The 9505-nt window shown below is 47.1% G+C and overlaps 4 protein-coding genes and 1 long non-coding RNA gene across 9 annotated transcripts in view; 2 read left to right on the forward strand and 3 right to left on the reverse strand.

Moving 5' to 3' along the window:
- The window catches only part of LOC144697178 (uncharacterized), a 685261-nt gene that overhangs the window by 375952 nt on the left and 299804 nt on the right, over positions 1-9505 (reverse strand). The gene's annotated exons all lie outside the window — the stretch shown is intronic.
- LOC144697082 (uncharacterized) overlaps positions 1-9505 on the forward strand; it is a 303267-nt gene that overhangs the window by 220156 nt on the left and 73606 nt on the right. The window lies entirely within an intron of this gene.
- LOC144697280 (uncharacterized) overlaps positions 1-9505 on the forward strand; it is a 353357-nt gene that overhangs the window by 66762 nt on the left and 277090 nt on the right. The gene's annotated exons all lie outside the window — the stretch shown is intronic.
- The window catches only part of LOC144697133 (uncharacterized), a 212516-nt gene that overhangs the window by 52781 nt on the left and 150230 nt on the right, over positions 1-9505 (reverse strand). The window lies entirely within an intron of this gene.
- Positions 1-9505, reverse strand: part of LOC144697370 (uncharacterized) — a 33978-nt gene that overhangs the window by 4576 nt on the left and 19897 nt on the right. The gene's annotated exons all lie outside the window — the stretch shown is intronic.

Raw genomic sequence — 9505 nt, forward strand, 5'->3', positions numbered from 1 at the left:
GTGGAGACTGTGGGAAAGGATTCAGATCCCCACCTGAGTTGGAAGCTCATTGACGCAGGCGGACTGGGGAGAGGCCATTCATTTGCTCTGTGTGTGGGAAGGGATTCGCTCATTCATCCAACCTGCTGACACACCAGCAAGTTCACACTGGGGAGAGGCTGTTCATCTGCTCTGTGTTTATGAATGGGTTCAGTCAGTTATCCAGCTTGCAGTCACACCAGCGAATTCACACTGGGGAGAGGCCATTTATCTGTTCTGAATGTGGGAAGGGATTCGGTAATTCCTCTGACCTGCATAAACACAAGTGAGTTCACACTGGGGAGAGGCCGTTCACCTGCTCTGAATGTGGAAAGGCGGATAGAGTGGTTTCCCCAGTGCAGGGGATTGTGGGAGCTGCGGCCGCCATTACTCATCTGGAGCCCAATCTCCCAATTCCTGCGACTGGGATAGAAAGTGGGGGTCGGGGGGGCGCAGTGACCCCATCCGGACAAAAAGTACATGTGGGTAGTCACTGGATTTGATTATGATGCCCCCTTAGCAAAACAGTTTGTTAACTTCAAGCGTAAATACTTAGACTGAAATTGAAACAGAAAGTGCTGGAGACACTCAACAGGTCTGGAATCATCTGTGAAGAGAGAAACGGAGTTAATGTTTCGAGTAGAATATGACTCTCTTTCTGTCAAGGTGTAGACAGCTGGGTGACATATTGGGGAGGGCAATAGGGAGTGGAGGAAGTCTTGTGGAGCAGTGGGTAGTGTCCCAGCCTCTGAGCTAGAAGCTCCCAGTTCAAGTCCCACCCCAGGACTTGATGGCCAAGGAAAGTGTCTTCATGATGCAGCCAAACAGGTTTAGCATCAACTTGTAAAACCTTCCAACACACACCAATGGCAGGTGGTAAGAGCAGGAGAGATTCCTGCTCAGCCACATGGTGGAAAGAAATTGGAGTTGTGACCATCACTATCCGTAGCACGTAACAGTGCATGCTGCTGCAGCAACTCACATCCTTTGTGGAGGATGGGGGCTGGTTGGCTCAGTCACCTGGATGATGGGTGCGGACCAGATTGGTGCCAACATCACAGAGATTGATCCATATTCAGGCTGGGGTGGCTTCAGGACTTGCCTCCTTGTTCTACCCATGGTGCAGGTCATGATGTTGTAGGTCAGATTGAAGGAGAAGGAAAGGGATTCACTTCCTCATCCAGCTCGATTACATATATATGAGCTCACACCAGGGAGAGGCTGTTCACATGCTCTGTATGTGGGAATGGAGTCACTCAGTCAGCCAGCCTGCTGGCCCAGCAGCGGGTTCAGACTGGTGAGAGGCTGATTAAATGTTCCGAGTGTGTGAACGGATTCACTCGCTCATCCCAGCTCCTGACACACCAGTGAGTCCATTGTTCACTCCAGGGGCTTGGATTCTGCTGTTATTGCTGCTGCTAATCACATCCAGGACTGAACCATGTTCATTCTGACAGTTGGGGTTTGTTTCTGTTGATGTTAATAACCCCTGTAACTGGGCTGGAGATTAATATTCTGGTAAATGTCAAATAAATCAGCTTAGTTTTGGGGACACAGTTTATCGAGACCTTGATGTGAGAGAAGAAAAGGTAGGTTTTAAGCAGAGTCTAAAAGGAGGCGAGAGAAGTGGAGGGGTTAAGGGAGGGAATTCCAGAGTTTAGGAACCTGGCAGCTGAAGACTGAAAGATTGCCAGCCCTGGATTATGGGGGACTCAAGTCTCTGGAGTGGGGACATGAACCCATAACCTTCAGACTCAGAGGCGAAAGTATGAGACTGACTGAGCTCATCCCTTTAAGTAACATTTCCCAATCCATCATAGCCAACTAGTGCCTCATACCATTGTAGTTTCCTTTATTAAGATTCAGGACCCTAGTCTCAAAATCAACTACGTCACTCTCCATCTTGATGAAGAATTCTATCATATTATGGTCCCTCATCCCCAAGGGGCCTTGCACAACTAGATTGCCAATTATTCCTTTCTCATAACAAAATACTCAGTCTAGGGTGACCTGTTTTCTCATTGGTTCCTCAACGTATTGGCCCAGAAAACCATCCCACATACACTCGAGGAATTCCTCCTCTACGGCATTGTTACTAATTTGATTTGCCCAATCTATATGCAGATTAAAGCCACCTATAATTATAGATGTTCCTTTATTGCATGCGTCTCTAATTTCCTGTTTAATGCCATTCCCAACATCACCGCTACAGTTTGGGGGTTTATATACAACCCCCACTAACGTTTTTTGCCCCTTAGTGTTTCTCAGCTCTACCCATACAGATTCCACATCATTGGAGCTAATATCTTTCCTCACTATTTGTTAATATCCTCTTTAACCAGCAATGCCACTCCACCGCCTTTTCCTCTTTGTCTGTCCTTCCTAAATACTGAATACCCATCCCTGGTCACCCTGCAGCCATGTTTCCGTAATCCCGATTATATCATACCTGTTTATATCTATTTGGGCATTTAATTCATCCACTTTATTGTGAATGCTCCTCGTGTTAAGGCACAAAGCCTTAAGGCTTGTCTTTTTAACATTACTTGTCCCATTCCCACTATTTTTCACTGAAGCCCTGTTTGATTCTTGCCCTTGATTTCTCTGTCTATCACTTTTCTAATTCCCCTTTCTGTCTTTTGTTCATGTCCCTGATTTCCCTTCCTCTGAGTCCTTGCATAGATTCCCATCCCCCTGCCATTTTAGCTTAAACCCTCCCCAACCACTCTGGCAAATGTTTCCCCCAGGACATCAGTCCCAGTCCTGCCCAGGTGCAACCCATTCAGTTTGTACTGGTCCCACTGGCCCAGAACCGGTCCCAATGTCCCAGGAATCTGAAACCATTCCCCTCGCACCATCTTTTCAGTCATGTATTCATCTGATATATGCTGCTATTTCTACTCTGACTAGCCTGTGGTACTGGTAGTAATCCTGAGATCACTACCTTTGAGGTCCTACTTTTCAACTTACTTCCTAACTCCCTATATTCTGCTTTTAGGACCTCATCCCTTTTTTTACATAGAAACTAGGAGCAGGAGAAGGCCATTCGGCTCCTCGAGCCCGCTCCACCATTCATTATGATCATGGCTGATCATCCAACTCAATAGCCTGCTCCCGCTTTCTCCCCATAGCCTTTGATCCCTTTCGCCCCAAGAGCTATTTCTAACTCTTTAAAAACATACAATGTTTTGGTCTCAACTACTTTCTGTGGTAACGAATTCCACAGGCTCACCACTCTCTGGGTGAATACATTTCTCCTCATCTCAGTTCTAAATTGTCTACCCCATATCCTCAGACTGTGATCCCTGGTTCTGGACCCCTCCCCCCCACCATCGGGAACGTCCTTCCTGCATCTACCCTGTCTACCCCTGTTCGAATTTTATAGGTTTCTATGAGATCCCCCCTCATTCTTCTGAACTCCAGTGAATATAGTCCTAATCGGTTCAATCTCTCCTCATTTGTCAGTCCCGCCATCCCAGGAATCAGTCGAGTAAACCTCTGCTGCAATTCCTCTCTAGCAATTACATCCTTTCTCAGATAAGGAGACCAAAACTGCACACAATATTCCAGGTGTGGTCTCACCAAGGCCCTATACAATTGCAGCAAGACATCCCTGTTCCTGTACTCGAATCCTCTGGCTATGAAGGCCAAGATACCATTTGCCTTCTTTACCGCCTGCTGCACCCGCATGCTTACCTTCAGCAACTGGTGTACAAGGACACCCAGGTCTCGTTGCACATTCCCCTCTCTCAATTTTGAGCCATTCAGATAATCGTCTGCCTTCCTGTCTTTGCTACCAAAATGGATAACCTCACACTTATGCACATTATACTGCATCAGCCATGCATTTGCCCACTCACTCAGCTTGTCCAAATCACACTGAAGCATCTCTGCATCCTCCTCACAGCTCACCCTCCCACCCAGCTTTGTGTCATCTGCAAATTTGGAGATATTACATTTAATTTCCTCATCTAAATCATTAATATATATTGTGAATAACTGGGGTCCCAGCTATGATCCCTATGGTTCCTCACTAGTCCTACTCTTTGTTTCCTGTCTGCCAACCAGTTTTCTATCCATCTCAATACACTACAACCAATTTCATGCGCTTTAATTTTACATGCCAATCTCTTATGTAAGACTTTGTCGAAAGCCTTCTGAAAATCCAAATAAACCACATCCACTGGCTCCCCCTCATCAACTCTACTGGTTACCTCGAAAAATTCCAGTAGATTTGTCAAGCATGATTTCCCTTTCATAAATCCATGCTGACTCTGTCCGATTCTGCCACTGTTTTCCACGTGCGCAGCTATTACATCTTTTGTAATGGACTCTAGAATTTTACCTATGTAATTTGTAGCAATGTGTACCACGACCACTGGCTGTTCACCCTCCCCCTTCAGAATGTCCTGTAGCCGCTCTGAGACATCCTTGACCCTTGCACAAGGGAGGCAATATACCATCCTGGAGTCTCATTTGCGGCCACAGAAATGCCTGTCTATTCCCCTTACAATTGAATCCCCTATAACTATTGCATTCCCACACTTTTTACTCCTCCCCTGTGCAGTAGAGCCAACCGTGGTGTAACGAATTTGGCTGTTGCTGCTTACCTCTGAGAGGCCATTCACCTCCCTATACCTTCTATCCATGATACTCTCCACCTCCCGGATGCTCCAGTCATCCCAGCCACCGCTTCAATTCCGAACCACGGGCTTCCAGGATCTGCAGCTGGTGACTCTTCAACTCCCGATTCCGCTCGCGCTTTTCTTCAACTCCTGACTCCTCCCGCGCTTCTCTTCAACTCCCGGCTCCTCTCGCGCTTCTCTTCAACTACCGGCTCCTCTCGCGCTTCCCTTCAACTCCCGGCTCCTCTCGCGCTTCCCTTCAACTCCCGGCTCCTCTCGCGCTTCTCTTCAACTCCCGGCTCCTCTCGCGCTTCTCTTCAACTCCCGACTCCTGTCGCGCTTCTCTTCAACTCCCGGCTCCTCTCGCGCTTCTCTTCAATTGCCTGCGTCACTCGCGCTTCCCTTCAACTCCCGACTCCTCTCTCGCTTCTCTTCAACTCCCGACTCCTCTCGCAACTCTCTTCAACTACCGTCTTCAGCTGCCGGCGTCTCTCGCGCTTCCCTTCAACTCCCGGCTCCTCTCTCACTTCTCTTCAACTCCCGACTCCTCTCGCACCTCTCTTCAACTACCGTCTTCAGCTGCCGGCGTCTCTCGCTCTTCCCTTCAGCTACCGGCTCCTCTTGCGCTTCCCTTCAGCTGCCGGCTCCTCTCGCGCTTCTCTTCAACTGCCGGCGTCTCTCGCGCTTCCCTTCAACTGCTGGCTCCTCTCGCGCTTCACTTCAACTCCCGGCTTCTCTTCAACTGCCGGCTCCTCTCGCGCTTCACTTCAACTCCTGGCTCCTCTGGCGCCTCCCTTCAACTGCCGGCTTCTCTTCAACTGCCGGCTCCTCTGGCGCTTCTCTTCAACTGCCGGCTCCTCTGGCGCTTCTCTTCAACTGCCGGCTCCTCTGGCGCTTCTCTTCAACTACCGGCTCCTCTCGCGCTTCCCTTCAACTGCCGGCTCCTCTGGCGCTTCTCTTCAACTACCGGCACCTCTCGCGCTTCCCTTCAACTCCCGGCTACTCTCGCGCTTCCCTTCAACTGCCGGCTCCTCTCGCGCTTCTCTTCAACTCCCGGCTCCTCTCGCGCTTCTCTTCATCTACCGGTTCCTCTGGCGCTTCTCTTCAACTGCCGGCTTCTCTCGCGCTTTTCTTGAATCCCGGCTCATCTCGCGCTTCTCTTCCTGAACAATAGAGATCCAAGTGAGGATGGTGAGCCACTCGGAGGGGTATCTCAACTGATGCTGTTCCCATGTGTCTGTTGCTATTCGAGATGGTAGAAGTAGTGGGTTTGGAAGGTGATGTTGAAGGAGATTTGGCGAGTCAATGCAATGCATTTTGTAGATGGTACACGCTGCAGCCACTGTACTGCACTGGTGGAGGGAGTGAGTATTGAAGGTGGCGGATGTGCTGCCATAAAAGTGGGCTGCGTTGTGCTGGATGAAACAGACTCTCCAATTTGAAAAAGACTGGCTGATAAATAATAATTGTTTTAGGAAATGACTGGGGCCCAGTAAATTTAAATAGTTTCCGTCCATTTTCAAAAGACCTGTTCCTCAAAGTCATATTGGAACAAATCACATGAGATGTTTGCAGTTGAATTGAATGTCTTGGCTCCTCACTCGGACACCTGGCTGACAAGAGGCAGTGATTGGACAATAGCTGGAAGCAATGAGCTGAAATGTTCTTCTGTGAGTTAAACTGTTTCTCTTTAACCCGGAATTGACTATGTCAGAGTGAGAGGCAATACCAGGTTCAATTACATTGAATATACAGCACAAAAACAAGTCATTCAGCCCACCCAATTGATGCCAGTGTTTATACTTCACTTGAGCCTCCTCTCATTCTTTCTCACCTCACTCTCAGCGAATCCTTCTGTTCATTTCTCCCCCGTGTGTTTACCCAGCTTCCCCTTAAATATATCCAGGTTATTCACCTCCACCGCTCCCTGTGGTAGCGAGTTCCACATTCTCACCACTCTCTGGTAAAGAAATTTCTCCTGAATTCCCGATAAGATTAATCAATCACTATCTTATGTTGATGGCCTCTAGTTTTGCTCTCCCCCCAACAAGTGGAAACATTCTCTGTGTCTATCAAGACCTTTCAGAATTATAAAAACCTCTATTAGCCATCAGCCTGTCTTTCCAAGAGTGAAGTGACCCAGCCGTCTCCTGGTGAATTAAACCTTTCAGAGTGAAAATCTGAAGACAAAAATGCTTTGTTTACACCTGAACTCAGCACAGTGAGAAAGCAAGGACAGAGTCACAAGGGAGCCTGAGGAGAGGAGATTCACTAAGAATGGCTGGGCTAGGCTGGGCTATGCTGTGGGAATGAGATTGTTGATCAGACTGTTCATCATATGGGTCTTGGAGTTAGGGGGCAGTGAGGGAGTTCAAGTGGCAGCCTTCAATAAAACAACAAACTGTATTTAGATATCACCTTCAATGTAACAAAATGTAACAAAACCTCCTGTTTCTCTGCTGTATTTTCAATGAAATTGAGCCCACTATGGCCTTTACCTCTGACATAGTCCATTGCGGGTTCAAGGTCAATATACCAAGGATCATTTTGAAACAGAAGTTGATAAAGTTGTTCAAGATTATGTCATAATACATCCCATTCCCCTCAGTCGTTTCTGGGATGTAGGTGGCTCTTCCCAAATTGCCCTTGGTCAGAGGGCATTTAAGAGTCAACCGCATTGCTGTGGGTCTGGAGTCACATGTAGGCCAGGCTGGGTAAGGACAGCAGATTTCCTTATGGAATCAGAAGGAGTTTTGCAACAATTGGCAATGGTTTCACTGTCATCATCAAACCTTAAACTCCAGGTATTTGTTGAATTCAAATTTTGCCAGCTGCCGTAGTGGCATTCGAACTCGGGTCCCCAGAGAATTACCCATGGTCTCTGGAATACCAGCCCACTGACAATTCCACTATCCCGCCGCCTCTCGAGCTATAAATCTCTGCCCCACCCCCCCACCCCCACCCCCACACACACTCCCTCCTCCCTATTGAATTTAACACTAATTCATCCTATTATCCCCCTCCTGCTTTTCGCCCAATTCTCCTCTCCTGAAGCTGCCCACTCTCGGGTTCAGTTTCACACTCACCAATTGCCCTCCCCAATATGTCACCCAAGTGTCTGAATCTTTACACCTAAAGTTAACAAACTGTTTTGCTAAGGGGGGCGTTACAATCAAATCCAGTGACTACTCACATGTACTTTGTGTCAGGGTGAGGTCACTCCGTCCCCTACCCCGACTTTCCATCCCAGTCCCAGGAGTTTGGAGAATGGGCTCTAGACGAGTAATGGCGGCGGGAACCCCCACAATGCACCGCGCTTGGGAAAGCGCTCTATCCACCGCGTGGGTGGGCGCCCCGGGACTGCGCATGTCCAAGGGAGAAGGGATGCTGCGCATGTGCAGTGGAGAACCCAACCCCCCCCTTCCCATAATGCTGAGGGATTAACCAATGGAAACACTTGGAGGACCTGCAGCCAATCAAAGCGCGGGCTTTGTGTGAATGACGATTGAGCTTCTCACAGACTAAAACTTCCTCCTGCGTTCAACATCTGTGACTAAAACACTTTCTTTTCTCCCTCTTTCCATTACTTTTCTCATTCTAGGGGGAAATTCTTGACTTGCAGGAACTGAAGGGAAAGGAAGTGAATCCAGGGAGGGTGAAGACTCTGGAAAGGTTGGTCTAGGTCTCTCTCTCTGTCCCTCTCTTAAAGGCATTGACAACCTTTGCTCCCTCAGCTTGACACATTTATTTGTCTGGCTAAAAGGATGATCTCTTTCCTAATGTTCACAATTAAAGGGGTGGTTTCCCCAGGAGATGGCTGACATTTAAGGGGGCAGTAAATTAATACAGGACAGAGATATGTCTAGTGTTGTTATATGATACATATTAGACATGTTATTTATGGTTCTGTAATACATTTAATTGATTATTATTTCTAGTGTTGTAATATAGTACTGTAGCTACGTTATAAATTTCCAGTCATACAGTCATTACAGCACAGAAGGAGTCTATTCAGCAATGCGAGTCCATGCTGACTCTCTGTATAACAATCCATTCGGCCCCCTTCCCCCGTAAGTGTATTTCCTTCAAGTGACTGTACAATTTTATTTTGACATCATTGATCATCTCCCCTTCCAGCGCCCTTACAGGCAGCGAGTTTGAGGTAATTACAACTCGCTCCTAAATAATGTTCTTCCATGCATCCCCTCTGTATCTCTGATCAAGTAATATAGTGTATATTACACACATTTGTGGCCCAGTTTTTACACATATATATGGCTAGCAGCCAGCATAAAGATTTTCAGGTCTCTGTGTCCATGACATGGAACAGTGACTATATATCTGTCATGGGGAAAATGTTATAAGCTATTATTAAAGATGTTATAGCAGGGCACTTAGAAAAATTCAAGGCAATCAGGCAGAGTTGACTGTAAAATTGAAATCATGTTCAACCAATTTATTAGAGTCTTTTGAAGGAGCCACACGTGCTGTGGATAAAGGGGAACCGGTGGATGTACTGTACTTAGATTTCCAGAAGACATTTGATAAAGTGCCACATCAAGGGTTATTGCAGAAAATAAAAGCTCATGGTGTATGAGGTAACATATTGGCATGGATTGAAGATTGGTTAGCTAACAGAAAGGAGAAAGTTTGCATAAATGGGTTTTTTTCTTGTTGGCAGGGTGTGACGAGTGGTGTGGCACAGGGGCCTCAACTTTTTACAATTTATATAAATGAATTGGATAAAGGGACCAAAGGAATGGTGGCTAAATTTGCTGACGACACAAAGATAGGTAGGAAGTAAAATGTAGAGAGGATGTAAGGAGGCTACAAAGTGACATGTATAGGTTAAGTGAGTGGGC

The sequence above is a fragment of the Cetorhinus maximus genome, chromosome 23 (genome assembly GCF_964194155.1).
Source record: "Cetorhinus maximus chromosome 23, sCetMax3.hap1.1, whole genome shotgun sequence".
NCBI classification, from domain to species: Eukaryota; Metazoa; Chordata; class Chondrichthyes; order Lamniformes; family Cetorhinidae; genus Cetorhinus; species Cetorhinus maximus.